General features: G+C 38.4%; 3 non-coding genes across 3 annotated transcripts; 2 read left to right on the forward strand and 1 right to left on the reverse strand.

Annotated features, from left to right (window-relative positions):
* On the forward strand, window positions 1-73 carry Trnak-uuu. The gene has a single exon. It is a non-coding gene; the product is annotated as a tRNA-Lys (tRNA).
* A 16,765-nt stretch (window positions 74-16,838) lies between these two features.
* Window positions 16,839-16,912, forward strand: Trnai-aau. Its single transcript has one exon. It is a non-coding gene; the product is annotated as a tRNA-Ile (tRNA).
* Window positions 16,913-18,302: 1,390 nt separating this feature from the next.
* Window positions 18,303-18,376, reverse strand: Trnai-aau. Its single transcript has one exon. It is a non-coding gene; the product is annotated as a tRNA-Ile (tRNA).
* Window positions 18,377-18,843: the final 467 nt, after the last annotated feature.

The raw sequence follows: 18,843 nt of genomic DNA on the forward strand, positions 1-18,843 counted from the left end.
GCCCGGGTAGCTCAGTCGGTAGAGCATCAGACTTTTAATCTGAGGGTCTAGGGTTCGAGTCCCTGTTCGGGCGCACTTTTTTGCTGGCCTCGGAAGCTTCAAGGAAACTATATATATGCTACCCTAGAGGTTTTAGGCTCGAATCCCTCCTCTGTGAGTTTACAATACTCGGGGCATGAATGGGTGTGATTGTCCAACCTGTTAAAATGTGAGAGCGTATAGTACTAATTTCGCAAATAAAAAAGATAAACTTTTTCACTGCTTTTACGATACTATTAGAAAATAGACGTGTAGATTAAATCGGGAAAGTTTAAAGAGTATTGCGTTCATGAGAAGCCCAAGTCTATACACTTCAGACGATCCCCTACTTCCACGTTCTCTCGCAAGCCAAGGAAATATTATCGGGGACCAGCAGGACTAAAGCTTGAGAAAAAGAGGGCATGCATCTCTATTAGTATTTATCGGTGTTAAGGGGTAATTCAAGAGAAATGACCCACCGAGACATTCTGCCAGTGGGAGAGAAACTGAAATAGAGTCGTTCCCTTCATTGCAGCCCTACATTGATCTATTTTATATTGGTACCAATGTTCTGGCAAAAGAGCATCACTGTAAGAGTGGAAAAAACAACAATGGTTCATAATACACTACATTAAACTTTGTAAAATATTATGCTAAATATGAATTCACACGACGCGTTTATACACTACAAGCAAGGGCGGATTCAGGAGGGGGGGGTACAGGGGTCTTGATCAATCAGGGGTCAGGTCCCCTCCAAGTTTTATCAAAAATATTAATTTAAATGCTCATGAATCTGTGTGCTAACGCCAAACGCGTAAGTTAAACGCGAAAGGGCACTGCGGTATTAACGTAGTCTATAAGCGGACATTGGGTCAGTTCTGCCAAGAGTTCCCTTTAGCTACTAGCAACACCCACTTACCGCTGATAGAAAATTAACCAGGTGGCTTAACATTAAAAGAAATCATGACAAGTACCTATGACGGATGGCCACTAGTAATATGAGTGTAAATACAGAAAATTATAAGCCAAAATTAAATACGTTATAAAAATAATCAAATCGTCTCAAATTTATCAGTGCCTGGGGGTTAAAATTCAGATATTATTCTGTCAGTCAAAACCAAAATTGCCGAAATTCCGTGATCCTTTGCAGCGCTTAAACCGTCAAGGTGGGAATATTTTTATCTTACCTAGTTATGCCTGAGATGATCATTAATATTAAATAGATTTCTCGTATATTAAATAGTTGGTTGAGCATCATATAAGCAAAAAGAGCTCAAATTCCAAAAATATTTGGTCAAAAGTTTTATGCAGTATGAGGGTACCGCGCAGTGCAGTATAATGAACTGCCATTCCATGAGTTTTTGTTGTTAAAAAAGCAAACGTAAACTTAAAATCATGCCATTTGTAGAAATATCTAAGTAAAATCTTCTATGCCATAATCCTACGTTAACAATTAATACGCTATTGTTGGTGTCGGGGGCAAATTTAGACAGTAATTCTCATTTTTCCCACTCTAAGTTTCAGTTTGATTCGTATTTTACATGAAGGATTTGGTGCTTTCGCGGCGAATCTTGTTGAAGTCTTCACTGGTAATCAGCCGGGTCAGGATGGATATTGCTGCCTGCTGATTTCCCGTGAAGACTTCATCGTATTCAACAGTTTGTACTTCATTCGATCTACGAGTATTGTTCGTTATAATTTAACAAAGTTATGTATATATTTTAGAATATACCAAACCTTGTCAAGCGAAGTGGCCATGGTAACACTACTCCGATAAACTCCCGCGAAATATCATGCTATTATTCCTCTAGAACATTGCGTCATTAACCAAGGCCTCGTTACTCTGTGATATTTCGTGATTTTACCGAGAAATTTCGGAACTCATCAAACGCTCGATAGAGGGATAAAAAGTTTTCGGCAAGCTCCAAACGACCCCGAGTCTTTTCCTCAGCGGAACTTTTCACATAAACGCCAATCGAATGCGCAATCAATAACCGGAGTTTCTTTCCGGAACGATATCCAGATTGGATTTCGTTTTGCCCCGTCCCTATTCCCGTTCGGATAAGTACGTCCATCTTCCGGCAATCTAACTCTAGCTCCTTAAAGCGTTTGTGTCCATCTCCCCTTCCTTTGGCCACGAAGTCGTCGTCTTCCCCTCTTGAAGGAACTCAAAAGATAAACCGCTAATGGATTGAGACGATGTTTCTGAAAGGGGGACGGAGGAGGGAGAGGAGGAAGAGGGAGAGGAAACTTCTAAAATGCCTCAACATCATCAAAGTAATTCACATGTGCTACCGTAAACCTGGGTCACTTGGCCCCGCAAGGGCAACTGGAGCCAGGCACGTAACCAAATAGCTTTTTCCCAAATGCCACACTAAACACGTAGGTTTGGCACGGAAGGCATTGCGGTATTGACATCTAAATATAAAAAATAGGATATCTGTTTGTTTGTCCGCCATGCGTTTCCATGCGGCTGCATGGAATGCGACCAAAGTTGGTACCCAGGTGCGCCTCATACTCGCAAACCCCGTAGTGCCACTTTGATTGAGTTAGACGCGCCCTTTGCGTCATTACCGTTTGTTACGTCACGCAACTTCTGCGGCTGGACATCCTTCCGGGTGCCAAGCTCAAAGAGAAAACATAAAATTCCTGCTATGTGACCATGAATTCAAAGTTCAAAGTTTCCCTATTCTCTGGGTACTATCTTTCCCGAGCAACGTCGGGTGGCCTGCTAATAGTGTATAAGCGGGCATTGGGTCAGTTCTGGCAATAGTTCCCTTGAGTTTCTGGCAGTGTATAAGCGGGCATTGGGTTAGTTCTGCTAACATTTCCCTTGAGTTTCTAGCATCGCCCTCTCACGAAAGCCTGCAAATGAATCAGGTGGCTTAACGAAAATTGAATTTTTATACATCACCTATGGCAAACTGCCATCAGTATTATGAGAATAGAACTACAAACCATAAGCTAAATACACAATACGTTAAAAATCAATCAAACCGCCTTAAATTCATCAGTGCCCGGAGGTTGAAATTCCCGTACTATTAGTCAAAACAAATCTGCTAAAATTCAATGATCCCTTAACGTTTTCAAACTCCCAAAGAGACGCAGTGAAGACCCCAAAAGGTTTATGGGGTCCCTCCAACGAATTTTCTCTGTTCGCCGACACTGCCCGTCATACGTTTCCTTAGGAAAAAAACTAGCCCAGGGGGATTAGATAGCTAGTTTAGCCATTTTCCCGTAACTTGAAAATGAAACAATGCGAAAGATTCCGCCCACTTTCCGAAATTTTGTGACATCATTGGAATTTTGGATCGAAAAATTATAAATTTTATTTAAATAGCCATTAATTTCCTCTGGAAAGTGCTGCAATTTATTTGTAATTCTTTGTTTTTACCGAAACGCCCATATTCGTTATTATGGCAAGTTCTACGTAGGCGCTTGTTTTCTTAAAATGCCTGATCTTTCGGAAAAAAATAAGTTTTAGGCACTGGTGGAAGACACAAGATATACAATTTTGAGAAAACTTTATATCCTAGACACTCTCATTAGTTCACAATTTTAAAAATTAAGAGAAAGGCAGATGAGAGGTATCCCTGTGGCGATGTGCTTGACGCTGATCGGAATCATTCCGTTAGGTTTTCATTCCGAACGGTTGATTCCGATCGGTTACCACTGCGGTCGGATTTTTCATGTTTGAAAAATTTCATAAAAACGACAACATAAGCCTTCGTAGTGAGTTGTCGGAGTGAACATTTTGACGGAAAACTAATTCTAATCGCCTTGCGGGATTATTCCGATTATTTTCCGAACGGGTTTTATTTCCGAACCGATTGGAATAATGCCCATCGGTTTGAGATACGAACTTTTCTCAAAATCGGCTACAGTATTAATGACTTCCGCAATTCCCCAAAAGTTAATATTTTTATCGAATATTCTACCTGTTTTCGGAAACACACGCTATACACTAGCTACAACAACTGCGGCCGCTTCGGTAAAAACCAACGATGACAAGAAATCTCAGCACTTTCCAAAGGGAATTTATTGCTTGTTAAATTAAATTTATAATTTTCCAAGCCAAAACTACGATGACGTCACTAACTCTCGAAGAGTGGGCGGAAAATTTCGCATTATTTCATTTTAAAATTCAAGGGAAAATGACTAAATAAGGAATCCTTGCCTTTCTGTCGTCACTTGTCGTCAGTGTTGATAGGCGTACGAGGAAAAAGTAACTGGTTCAAATATAAAATACTTGGGACAAAAAGTTATCAATTACGAAGAAAGATTATTGATATTAAAAATAAATCAGTAAAATTACAGCTAAAATTACAATTACTTCTTGTGAGATTCTCCACTCCAGATACCACCGGGAAACTGTCGAATATTTCAATAAAGATTTGGAATAATGGAATCATGGAAATTTTTAATTGCAATTTCGCTTGCTATACCTACGATTATAACTGGTGTATCAACACAAAGGTTGTCATATTGTGTACCCATCATAATACGCTACTATAAAAGAAAGGTTGAACCAAAACAAGAAAATTATTGTACTCAGGGACTGGAACCTATCTGTAGGCTTGGGTAAATCAGTGAAATCAGTATAGTAATCGTCTATTACGAGCAAGTAACGATTACAACGAAAATAACTATTCCTCTTTCACCGTAGGGAGTAAATAAAAATACGCCTCATAAAAAGTAATCATTACACGTGAAAATAACTGCAAAAGTAACCGTTAAATGCAATCCGATTACTTACCAACATTGCTTACCTGTCTGTAGAATCTACTGAATTATTTTCATGCTTCGGATCTCGGTGAGCGACACCATTAGTCGCAAAAAAGACAAAATCAGCTGTCAAGAGGTAACATAAGCAGGCGAAATATAGTGGAATGACATTCTATAAGTATTAAAAGAAAATAAAGGTGGCACTTCTCCACAGGTTTAATGAAAATGCTGGGAGAAAGGAGATACCACCTCTCTCGTGGCGAAACATCTCCTCGAAGGTAAACATTCATGTGATTTTCACCCGGAGATCGTTCACGTGGAGAAAAAAAATGGCCGAAGACTGGTCACTTTGGAAAAACTGTAAATAGGGTGGTTTCCTATTAATTTTTTATTGCCTAAATCGAAAGATTATTACTCATGGAGTACGTATTTCACGCTTTTAGATTTTTAAATGACGATATCTATTTTTCGCGATTAAATGAAAAGGGAAAATTTTCAAGCGCGCGAAAACGCGACGCTTAAGTATGAATGCCGGGAAGTCTCTCCGCGTGACATATTTCTGGTTCCCGTTGCCACCCTGCGAGGTGACCTTGAGGCGATGCTTAGCGCTGATACGACGCAGGCTGCTAGCGGGTAGCTGAGTACCCTGCTGGCTGGTAGTGCTTGGCTTAAATAAGGATTAATAATACCTTATCAAATGAAGAAAACTTTCCGACCCTAGGTAGTTTTAATAGGTGATTTTTAAGACATGTTTCCCTGAGCTCTGTGCCTCATGCATACATTGGTAATCTCAGACGATGTAAAACTCCTATCTACTCGTATAGAATCTAGGTCCCTGTGACGTCACGTGGAGTGGCATCGCATGGGCGCCAATCTGGCCTTTTTCAAATGAGGGTAAAATTGACCATTAACATTCGTCTAAACCGGTATTTTTAAACTCAAATAATTTGTATATTATGGATACACTAATGGTGGGTAACGAATCGCAATCAATGCCTTTCGTTTTCTTTGATGAAGGAAACTGCCCTGTTGTGCAAGAAGGAGCCATTTATCTTATGAATGAACAAATATTTTTTTGGACATTCCCCACTTCCCAAAGCGCACCACGCAATGACGCATACCTCTCCTAAACTTCCCCTTCCACCTGCCACCCATCCGTTCTGTATAAATACTGCTCCGCGACCAACTAATCCCCATTGTACTTGATAATGACCTAACGGTTGAAACGCGTCGTACTTTCAATAAACCTGTGGAAAAGTGCCATCTCTCTTTTCTTTTAATACTATCAAGAGGGATTGACGCGTCGACTTGAATGCACTAGGGCTAAAGATACAAGGAAATAGTCATGGGTGAAAACGTTTTTCCAAGAGAAATTCCTCAGGGGTTCACGCGTTACAGGGGTAAGAGTTAGAGGGGTGGATTGACTGTAGGGGCTTCGCGGTTACCCTGATTGCGTGCCCTTCTCTTCCACGACGCCCGTGGAGAGGGGGGTCTCTATTGATGGGAGCCCAGAGAGCACCCTAGGGTCTTCGTTACACACCCTGCCCACTACTAACTCGCCTTCTCAAATCCCAATGAACCATCCGAGAGTCGTTAGCGAGGAAAGGGAAAAAAATATAAGAAAAGAGAAGGAAAGCGACGAGACCGTTATAGCTAAGGTGAGAGATTTTATCACCAACCACCGTCTTCTTCTCTTGTCGGATCTCCATTCAGTTCTACAGATTCAGGATTCAATTAGTGGAAGTTAGAAATATTTAAATAAATAAAAGATCGTAGCACTTTTCAACAAAAATTTTCAATTAAAAATTCTCCATTCCTCTAAAAAGGCATACATCGGTATCAGAACCAATATTTGCAAGGAATTAAATAAATAACAATGATAAAATAATATAATAATAATATATGGAAAAGTATGAAGAACTTAAAGATGAAATTAGGAGATTATGGAAATCGGATAAAGTACACATAATACCAATAATTATCTCTGCCAAGGGGGAGTGCCTCATTCAATCCATTAAGGTCTTAAAACTATTAAACTGCTGAAAAAATTGTTCATTACAACACAAAAATTAGCAATTTTAAATAAATGTTGGATGGTCAGAAAAATTTTCAACACAGAGTAAAAAGACGAGAGTGCTTGGTGATACCCGTACCTCACCTAAAACCAGCAAAAATGCTGTGAAAAATAAATAAATAATAATAATATATAATAATAAATTATTTAATCAATAATTCAATCGATTTTTTCTGTTCGTAATAATAAAATTAGGAATAAATCGATACCTCCACTGCAAAAACACTCAACAATCGCTCACTGAATCAAATCCGTTCATCTTGTAGCCCAGCAATAGGTATTCGCTCAGCTTGCAGTAGCTGGAGCATAAACGCTCACCTCCTATTCTCCAAGCTTCGGAAGTGAGCGTTTATTCTCCGGCTACTACCAGCTGAGCGGATACGTATTGTTGGGCTACTAGATGAGCGGATTTGATTAGGCGGGCTATTGTTGAGCGTTTTCGCAGTGGGGGTATCGAAATACGCTTATTTTAGCTCACTTAATTAGCTTCAGTCACTCAATTTACAATGAGACAAGATGCAGGAAAGAAAAAATTGCGGTACGAATCTAGGATTTCCTCCTCATACTTGCAATGCATAATGAGTAGCAATCAATCATTTAGCCATGCATAAAATTTTTGAGTAAAATAGTTTTACTGCAACTAAAAGATCTCAAAGTCCACATTGAGAATTCAGCTCTTCATAACCTAGAAAATATAAATATTCTATTAAAAGAAAATGAATGCTCCTCTATATCCCACCATGAAGTAAATAAGATGAACAACTTTTCTTAAAGCAGAGTCCGAGAAACACTATAAAACTACACATATTTTTCCATCTATCACATCACCGTTGTTTTTGTCCTTTTTCTATTATATGTTCCCATTCCTTTCTTCCTTTCCTCACCTGTGAATTAATGGGCCACTTCTCTTTCAATAATAATATTAATACATTTTTTGTATCATAGGGAAATTTTTTAAAAAATAAATGGTAAATACCACATTTTGATCAACATGTTTTTTTTTAAAGACGTGCAAATAAGTACTTGTTCCTAACAAACGAGCACTTTTTCCTTAATTTCCTCAACAAAACGCGTATCGCACACAAAGTTGGTCTGCTTTCTCTACATGAAGGTAGTATATCCTCTCCCTCGCTATCGCTGAGGGGGTGCCACCCTTCTCACTCCTCTCCCTTCACAGGACATCTCTCTCTTCCGCTAACTGGGAAGAGTAAATCAAACACGGGACAATAAAACGTGTCCCGACAAATTCGATTCCGCCGCCACAGACTCCCAGGCACCCCCAACACCCGCTCCCTCCGTCCCCAACCACATTTCCCCACCTCTCTTCCATCGTCCGTAGTCTCCGAGATGTACTGGCCGGACAACCGCATTTCGATTGTCATCTTCTTGAAATTATTGGGGCCTTTTTTTTTGTTATGTCGTCATTGGGATACCATGAAACTTTTCTTAAATAACCTGAGAATGATTGTTCTTAAATAGAAATTTGGTTAGTGCCGCAAATTTCTATTTAAGAACTATCATAGTTATCAAAAAATAGCAGCTTCTGATGGCTCATCAAGTGTTTTATACCATGTTATCGAATTTATTTGCACGTCGTTCGAAGTAACATGTCGCGTGTTTTGATTGCCATTTGTTTGCCAAAATAATATGCCTATTTTAATGAACATGGGAATACTATGAAATGTTTTTAATTTAACCTTATTTTGGCTGCTAATATTTTGTTTGTAGCATAATTATCTGATTAATTAATATCTTTGCTATCAAGGAATCGCTACTGATTGCTCATGAAACGGTTTACACCATATCATCCAATACATTCCTTCAATTCATTTTACATGAGGTTCAAAGAAAAGCGTTGTTCGGATTGTTATTAAAAATTCCATTTTTATGCTAATTTTACCCAAGGATGAAATAATGTTTTAATTTTATAAATGAAAGATAAATGGCCCATAAAAAGCTGGGCAAATATATATAATTGTTTATGTTTACTGAAATTTGATATGAGATTACTCTCGGGCGCGACGAATTTTTTTTTGATTTCTACATATTATGATATCTACCAAGAATTTTGTATGAAGTAATACTAATTCTTTACCTAGTGCATAAATGTTTTCAACAAAATTAAATTTCCTCATTAAATGAGGCGTACGATATGATGTGAACTTTAAATAAACTGTTTCCTATTTTCGGAGACAAACTCCTGTTGAGAGAAATTACTGCAACTAAGCCCACTTTGGAAATGGTTTTGAGATGTGTGAGAATGGTCAATACATTACGAGTGTATGTAACACGCGTATCACTCAAAAATGTCGGAGCACGTATGGTACTCAACATTCTGTGTAGAAGGTACATCTCAGAGTCTACGATTCGTCATTCTCTCCCCTTCAATCTTCCCTATCCCTCCCTCCCTCCTTACATGGAGTCCGTCTACTCCGGTCATCCAGACCACCAGAATTGCACTATAGCGTGTAATGTAGACATACCACCAGGGGCAAATGGAATCTTGTCCGCCTCCACGCTGATGGTCTCTACGGCATTAACCGTTTACAGTCAAATGTTCCCATTTGGAAAAAGATTTATAAAAATTCTTGAAAGTTATATTTCGTATCTGCGATTACTTTTATAGCTTATCTTACGTAAACAAGGTATGGAAATGTTTTTTAAAGCGAATCGCATAACTTGCATATACATTGGTCGTTAATTATACTTTTTCAAAATTGGTTATTTTCATCACCTCTGTAGTGAGTATGCGGTTTATTCGATATTTTCCACTACACTTGCTCTCCAATAACGAATGCTCATTTATTCAAAGGATAAACAAATAAATAGATAAATAAATTAATCTCGAAGAGACCAACTGCCCCCTCCCATTGCACCCACCCTTGTGTGAGTGACCAACGTACCAAAAACTGTTCAGCGGAACTGTATACGGTGGAGATAAATCGATTTTCTTTGATTCAATACTTTGCTTGTATTGTGAAAAGGTAAAAAATATTGGGGAACTCGGGGCATAATGGGCTATCATGTTCGAAGCATTAAACAACAAGCACGCAACAGTTTAAGAAAATTACCTCACGTCTTTTATAGACGTATTAAAATGTAATGAACACAAAAATACAACAATACAGTGGAAAAAAAATCTTAATTAGGAATATACTTTTTCCCAAAAGCAAAATATTATGCCATTTGTCCCGTTCTACTCCTGGTAAGGGGCTGAATGGGTTAGTGGGAATATGAATAAATAAACAAATTTATTACGTGAAACAAACGAACAACTCAACTTGTATATTCTTGTCTTTTAATTTGAACGAATTCTTAGGTGCAGTACACTTTTACTTAGTATTTTTTGAAACCTTATCACAGCATTCACTCACAAGTACAGAATTATCTGCTTCGCTATTCACTCCTGCACACGTGTTGTGAGCCCATTTCGTACAAATGGATCGAGCGACCCAGCCTTCAACTGATTTTGAATGAAAATCGTCGTATGAAACATAGAGTTGCCTATTCATCCCATTATTCCTTTTTCCATTTATTCTTACTTCCCCGTTCCGCCTCAAGAACACGTTTACGCGTTCTTGAGGCGGAAGGCGGAGGCGGCGTTGGATGTCTGACTAAACGCGTTTACGCGTTTAGTCAGACATCCAACTATGGGAAACAAACGATAATTAGGCGTACTTCAAACATATACCAAGAATTACTGCAATTTAAACACTTAAATATGAATTATCATCGCTACAAAATCTTCCATAGTTAGAAAAAAACTGCTAAAATTCACATAACTCACAGTTTACGTGTTAACACTCAATTAATTAAACCATCATGGCTGCAGAAGATGAGCAATAACCGGTTTGTCTATTTCCAATTCTCTATGATAGTTGACAGCACCTCCTAGATGCAAAATACCACGAACCTCATTCTGCCCCGGCCCACGTTCTACCCCGTATTTGTTTGGGATGAGCCCAAAGTGTGTTTCACATTCTCGGTCCTTCGGGTTAACCTATTATAATACAATGTTGCTTCAAAGTAACAGCAAAAATGTATACATTTCGATATTTCCACTGCATAAACGCTCAACTATCCCCCACCGAATCTGCTCATCTATAAGTCCAACAATACGAATATTTTCAGCTGGTAGTCATCATCATCATCACCACTGGTCAACAATCCTAGGATTGGTTTGACGCAGCTCTCCACTCAGTTTTCTTATCAGCTAATCTTTTCACACCTATGTATTTCTTCTCTTTCACATTCTTCTTTACTTGTTCCATGTATTTTGTTCTAGGTCTTCCTTTTCCGTTCTTGCCTTGCACTTGTCCCTCGACGATTGTCTTCATCAGGGCCATCATGTCTCAAGATGTGGCCTGTAAGGTTGCTCCGTCTCCGTCTTCTTGTTAATGTTTTCTTGAGGCTTCTCTTCTCTCCTACTCTTCTTAGGACTTCGTCGTTACAATCTCGGTCGATCTATTTGATCTTCATCATTCTTCTGTAGCACCACATTTCGAAGGCATCTATCCTTGCTTTCTCCGCTGAGGCCATTGTTCATGCCTCACTTCCGTATAGGAGCATACTCCAGATGTAGGTTCTTATAATTTTTTTACTTCCACATTTAAGTTTCCCGCTGTAAGAAGGTCTCTCTTTTGGTGGAATGCTCTCTTCACCTGTGCTATTCTGCTTATAATTTCTTTCTTGCTTCTCCGGTCACTAGTTATCTTGCTTCCCAAATAACCAAACTCATCCACCTCTATCAGTTTTTGCCTCCCTATTTTAATGTTGGTCTTGACTTCTTCTCTTCTGCTGCATACTAAGATCTTGGTTTTCTTCGTGCTTATTTTCAGTTGATATTTACCCATTTCCTACTCATATTAACAAGAATATTTTTCAAAACCCTCTCTGTTTCTGCTATAACGACTATGTCATCGGCAATTCTTGGCATGCAATTTTTTTCTCCATGGATATTCACTCCTAATGCCTTTTCTTTGATTTTATTAATGGCTTTCTCAATGTAAACGTTGAAAATTACAGGTGACAATGCACAGCCTTGTCTCACTCCTTTCCTAATTCTTGCTTCTTCACAGCTGGGCCCTGATTTTATCACCGCTACTTGATTTTTATATAAACTGTGGGTAATTCTTCTGTAATTGTAAAGATCCCCAAACAAAGCATTATTGTGAATTGAAGAAGGAAGCCCGTGAGACTGCCAGACTGACAGAATACTTTAAAAATAAACAAGTGAGAGAGTGCATTACTGTGAATTGAAAAAGGAAGGGCATGAGATATCTTTCAAAGCATTTTCAAAGCATATCAGTCATTATATCAGTCAATATCAGTCTCAAAGCAAAAAGGCTCACCTCAAATCCTCCAAGCTTCTCGGTGAGCGTTTGTGCTCCGGCTACTGCCAGCTGAGCATATACGTCTTGTTGGGCCCTTGGATGAGCGTATTTGATTCGGTGGGCGATATTTGAGCGTTAATGCTGTGGAGGTATCGATTTGCAGCTTTACTCAGGAAAGAGATTAATTACGTTTCATTTTGTTCTGCAAATTTAAATGGAGGAATATGTAGCTGCCACAATAACTACGATTGAGTTGAAAATGTTCACTTTTTTAAAATGAGAAGTCTTGAAATGTAATTTCTCCCAGAAGCAGCTCTGGGTTAGAAAGGGGTAAGGTGATTATTCTCACTTCGCGACAGATAATTTAATAACATGGCCCCAAAGTGGAGAGTAATACCGAGGCACATTATAATAGATACTGGTAGGGGCTTAGGGAATTTTTTAAACGGGTTTGTTTACTCAGGCTCGCACACGTTTATTTTTGAAGTATTCCACCGATTAAGGTAGGGATTAAGGGCTTAAGGTAGGGATTAAGGTAGGGCAGGTGTTTTTGTACTTTTCCGGCATTTTTAGACGTCAATGGATGAATCTTTTTTTGATGCTGAGTTCATTTCTTATTAAAAATATGCCAAATCATATATATTACTACATTAAAGTCATTTTCAGTCATCCCTTTAATACTGCACCTGCAGCGATAGAGGAGGTATCATTTTAAACGTTGAATCATCGGCTTCTGCAGAGAAATCGTCGAAGGACAAGTGGAAGGCAAGAATAGAAAAGGAAGACCTCGAACAAAATATATGGAACAAGTAAAGAGAGATGTGAAAGAGAAGAAATACGTAGGTGTGAAAAGATTAGCTGATAGGAGAACTGATTGGAGAGCTGCGTCAAACCAATCCTAGGATTGTTGACCAGTGATGATGATGAAGGTAGGGCTCCATGGAGTATTTCAGGAGCATTCTGGCAGTCTCTTGGACTTACTTCTTCAATTCAAAATAATGCTTGTACAAGCGCACAAACATACACAAAAGTACATGCGCATTCAAACCACGGGTACTTGTGTGGGATGTTTCCATTTTCCTGCTCTGCCGTGCCTTATAAATTCTCCCAGTCCATTTATCTCAACTCGAACAAAATATTTGTAATAGGTAAAAAAGGATGTAAAAGATACGAAATACGTAGGTGTGAAAAGATTAGCTGATAGAAGAATTGAGAGGGCTCCGGCTTTAATCATCATCACCACTGACCAACAATCCTAAGATTGGTTTGACGCAACTGTCCAATCAATTCTTCTATCAGCTAATATTTTCACGCCAACGTATTTCTTCTCTTTCACATCTTTCTTTACCTGTTCCATATAATTTAATCGAAGTATTGCCATCTACTTGTCCCTCAACTATTGTCTTCATCAGGCCATCATGTCTCAAGATATGGCCTTAAAGGTTGTGTCGTCTTCTTTTCAAGGTTTTCATGAGGCTTCTCTTCTCTCCTAATCTTCTCAGGACTTCCTCAGATCTTACTCGGTCGATCGATAATGATGATTTTGTCATACTTGTGATAAAGTAAATGCACATTCAAACCACGAGTGCTTGTGTGGGCTGTTTCCATTTTTCTGCATTGACCCAGGCTTATAAATTCTCCAAGCATTCAGCTAGGGCACCCACAATCCAGTCAACTTATCTCACCGACCGGAATCGGGGAAGAAAAGGTGTTGGCTCGGATGACACGAGCGGGCGGTCGAGGTTATAAGGTTGGAGTGGTACGTGCCCAGAATGGCCTCCGGTGATGGCGATAGAGGGGGTGCGAACCCCCGCGTTCCCTCGGCAACAAAACCTACGGTGATGAAGAATTGAGTCGGAGGTGTGTCAATGGTGATGCCGCTGACATACTGAATAGCAATCGGCGTCCGCTCCACTCGGGAATACGTGTAGTGTTTTTGTACTTTTCCGGCATTTTTAGACGTCAATGGATGAATGTTTTTTGTGCGGAGTTCATTCCTTATTAAAAATATGCCAAATCTTATATGTTACTACATTAAAGTCATTTTCTGTCATCCCTTAAATACTGCACCTGCAGCGATAGAGGAGGTGTCATTTTTAAACGTTGAATCATCGGCTTATGCAGAGAAATACAATCTCAATCTTCAATTTCCCGATTTATCCATTAATTTGACTTCAAAGTTTCAATTTTTCGATGTCGATTACTCGCTTAGGGTAAGTATATCGACTTCGCACATTTTTTATTCTAAATTAAAAAAAGGCTTAAAAACCCGTTAAATTCATAATTAAACCGAATACATTTAACATGAGCCGGCAAAAATATTAAAAATAAAATCTAATCGCAAGAAGTATGGAGAATGTTTATCGTTGCCTAAAAGAGACATCGAGTGTAAGGAATTCAAAAGATAACGTGTATCACGAATGAATAATAATATCCTGTTGAAGCTATACAAGATTTTGATGACATCATGATTGCTCCTACTTGCACCAAACTCAATTGCCTGTATTGTATTAATTTTTTTGGATATTAACTTTGTTTCAATTGGAATAGAGTTGCCAGTAAAAGTCTAATTTATTTTAAAATGCTTGGTTGCCATGCCTTATCAACAAATTTCAGTAGCTACTTTAATTTTTTTACAATTTGAATTTTAGAATAAAAATAGGTGCGATGTTACCTTATAGTTCAAAATATATTATAATATTAAAATAATAAATTAATCTTAAATACGATTTTTAATATGAATTATGATTTATCATATTATAACCTCAAAAATTGTAATTCAAAATAGTTAAAAAGCTATTGTTTACACACATAATTTGATTAATTTTCTCAAGGTACTCGTTCCTTTGAAAATAATACTCTTCAATGATTTCAAAATAGCAATTCTATACCACTAAAATAGTAAAGAAGATGCACTTATGTATGCGCGTAACACTGACATAAGGATAAGAATTTATTAATGGTATAATTTAAAGTGCATAATACCTAAATAATATGTTAAAATAAGGTCAAATAATCTTCATTTATATCTTCTTTTCACCTTATTTAGATGACGCTATCGGTAAATAGTGTAGCAAATAAGAGAATCGCTTCGAATTTATGAAAATCATTCCTTCGTGGGAAGAGGGAAAAAAGATATTTTGGATCCAAAGCCTTAATAGTACGAGTTCCACGGTACCGCTATCACCAGCCTAAGACGACTATCGCCTTCGCAGACTTCTTCCTCGTCTTGAGATACAGGCACTCATTATCACCACGGAATAATAATAATAACAATGACAGTAAAAAACGCACTTTATTTCTTCCCGCAGGAAAATGAACTGTTTTCCTCCTCGCCACCGAGGGAAAAAAAAACTTCCGACCGCTCAAGTCGCTTCGAATTTAAATGCTAATTTTTCGGGAAGGCTAAGTCGCCGCCATCAAACGGCATCAAATAGGTAAGAGGGGCAAATGGCAATGGAGGTGGGAGGTTTGGGGGAGAAAAATGAAATTGCAGGATAAAAAAAGTGAGATTTCAGGGAGGGTTGGAAATTGCACTGGAAAAAGAGGGAGTACGAAGAGGCAAAAAATCAACTGCTCTCCATATTTCCGCTTTAAAACTATAGTCCAATTATTAAATCATGTAAAACATTAAAATATATAACGTTGGAGATAATGTTGCATGAATGTAAAAGGACTGATGATAAATAAGGCGTCATGCTACGCCATCGATAAAAAAATGTTCATTGCGCACGGACGGTTTTTTAAGCCATAAATATAATAAAAAAATGCACCCACATTGCCATCATTCGCACTATAAGGTTTTTTGGATGAATATCTGTTACCTATACCACTTCTCCTTTTTTAAATAAAGCGACGCGGATTTCGATGAGCATTCATTATGATCAAGCATGAGTTATTAGCTATGATGATGACGATTATTCATAGAAATCCGGGTCGCTTTATTTTAAACAAATTGTGAGTTATAAGTAATAAGTATTTAACCAATGAATCTTAAAATGGAGTAAGACATAGTTAAGCGTGAGTTCGTGAATTTCATTAGCACAATATTTAGCTAAGACAAACTCCTTTACAGCTTTGATTCGTTTGATTGAGCATTATATAACGATATAATAAACGTCCTGGTCGTAATCTCTCCCATACTCTAAAAAAAAATATCCATCGAATTTTATTTGGAGAGTCTCAATTCATTGATTATGGCTTTGGCATTGCATCCTTGTCTATGGACAAAAATGGACCTAATTATGCCAAAGTGCCGACGGGTGATAGCCCAGCTTTCGCCACTGCAGGCTACTGAGTCTGAGAGACCACGGTAAAGAATCAAAGTAACTAAGGAGTTGCAGAAAAGTTTCTCGGGTTTTCCACCGGTTGATGTCGTCCATGTCTCCCGACGTTTCGATCCGCGACTTGCTGATCATCCTCAGGGGATCTTCCGAATCATTCCGATCATTCGGAAGATTCCCTGAGGATGATCAGCAAGTCGCGGATCGAAACGTCGGGAGACATGGACGACATCAACCGGTGGAAAACCCGAGAAACTTCCCTGGAACTGATACGCCGGGAAAACCTAAGATCATACCTTGGCCTACTGACATACTTGGCTGATTGCATAACCTAGGGAGTCTTCCACAACTTCCTCCTCTCCCAATATTGATTACTTTACACACGGCATTCTTATACTTTCAACTGGCCCATTAGCTCAGTTGGTTAGAGCGTCGTGCTAATAACGCGAAGGTCGTGGGTTCGATCCCCCCATGGGCCATTAATTTTTTACTGGTTTCAGCGACGGCAGGGTTAAATTCCTTGCCTGATAATTTTGTGATCGTGAGTTTGAAACCATTCTAGTCAGATTTTACTCCATCAGGCTGAATTTTCTGCATAATTCCGTCAATTTAATTTTAATAGATATTTGGAAAGCACTAAATTAACGTATTCAAAAAGAATTGCGACTCTCTTAACATTGACACCGATAAGGAGGCAATATCGAAGCCGTGGTAAAGCCAATCCGCATCGAAGAAGTCCTTAAACTTTCGATATATTTCGCATAAAATGGATCACATATACCTTCCTCTAGGCAAAAATAGAAAGGCATTTTTTTAATTGTTGAAAATCAGCACAGCAATCTGATAAACGAATATATTTACTCATCCTTTTCCCCTATTCCCCCAGTTAGGTAACTAGGGAACAATAATAAGATAAATAAATCATAATTTACGCCTGAAGATGATGAGTACTCATCGAAAGTTGGGTTGCGTTATGTAAAAAGTAGTGGTATAAGTGATAGTGAAACATCCAAGAAAACTTATAATGGAATACCACACAGTGAAGTATCAGTTAGTGAATTTTGTAGAAATACATTTGTCCATACCAAGCAACTAAATTACCCCTGATTATGACGCTAAGCATCGGCATACCAACTGAATGAATGTATCTTATTCTCTTTTTATGCCTTTGTAAAAGTTTCGCAGTAATTCATTGAAATGGAACGTCAAAAATTTATTGACTAATATACTCCATCGTTAATTAGCGACAACTTGGCCAATCGGTTAATTAAAATTAATACTCACCAAAGCTTCACAACAAAGTTCCATTTCGATGATTCGGTCGTGAACAGCAGCTTTGAGGCTAAAATGTAAAACTGTTGTGATCCCTTAATTCGAAATAAACTTTAGGACTTCCTCGATGTAGATTGGCCATACCTCGGCTTCGGTATTGCGTCCTTATCTGATAGACGATGGCTGGCATATGAAACAAATTATGTGAAGGAACCGACTGATTTTGTTAAACCTTGAGAAAGAATACTTAGAATATACGGATTCTCCCCACCGCTTATTTTTCCTGTACATTCATACCGTTCGAGCCGATGCTTACCAACATAGCAGCTGGTATTTTTATTGCTCAGTATAGTCAAATTTCCTTTTCTTAGTGTATATTTTTTGAAGAGATTTCATCGTCATGCGCACTTTTCGTTATCTTTGTTGATCATATTAGTTAAGGACTGTACTGTTCTCCATTAAAATTAAATTGACGGAAACATACACAAAGTCAAGCTCCGGATGGAGAAAAAAGTCCCCGGTGGATTCAAACAGGTGACTACAAGATTAGAAAGTAAAAAAAATTACCCCATCGTCAAACGGGCCAGCAAAATATCTTGGCCTATGTGGGGATCGAACCCACGACTTTCGCGTTATTAGCACGACGCTCTAACCAACAGATCTAATTGGCCCGCTTGGAGACTTAACGATTTGTGAAAGTGTAAATTAAAAAAAAAGGAAAAAAACGGGTAAAGATTCGATTAGATTTATATAGTTCACATAGGTGTATTAAGACAAATTTCCTATCCAAAAATGATTTCCCGAGAAGGTGGAATGTTAAAGTTATTATTGCTTTGCAAACGTTTTGGTGCATATATACGTCCTTCTCAAGGCATGGAGAAATTCTCAGATCTCCTAGCTGAAATCGACTTCAGAATCCCAACTACTACAAGATCCCGTGACATTTTGAGCCGCAGATACTATGCAATCAATTTCGACTTCAACAGTCCTCTTGCAATATTTACCCGCCTTGGAAATCAAGTAGCGTCCGAATGCGACCTCTTTTTTGACAGCCTCCATAAAATCCGCAGACGGGCCTCCATTCTCCTGGTTCTTTGACATGTCGTTCTCTTGTTCTTGTTTCTCTTGTTCACTTTAC

This window comes from Ischnura elegans, chromosome 9 (genome assembly GCF_921293095.1).
Source record: "Ischnura elegans chromosome 9, ioIscEleg1.1, whole genome shotgun sequence".
In the NCBI taxonomy this organism is placed as follows: Eukaryota; Metazoa; Arthropoda; class Insecta; order Odonata; family Coenagrionidae; genus Ischnura; species Ischnura elegans.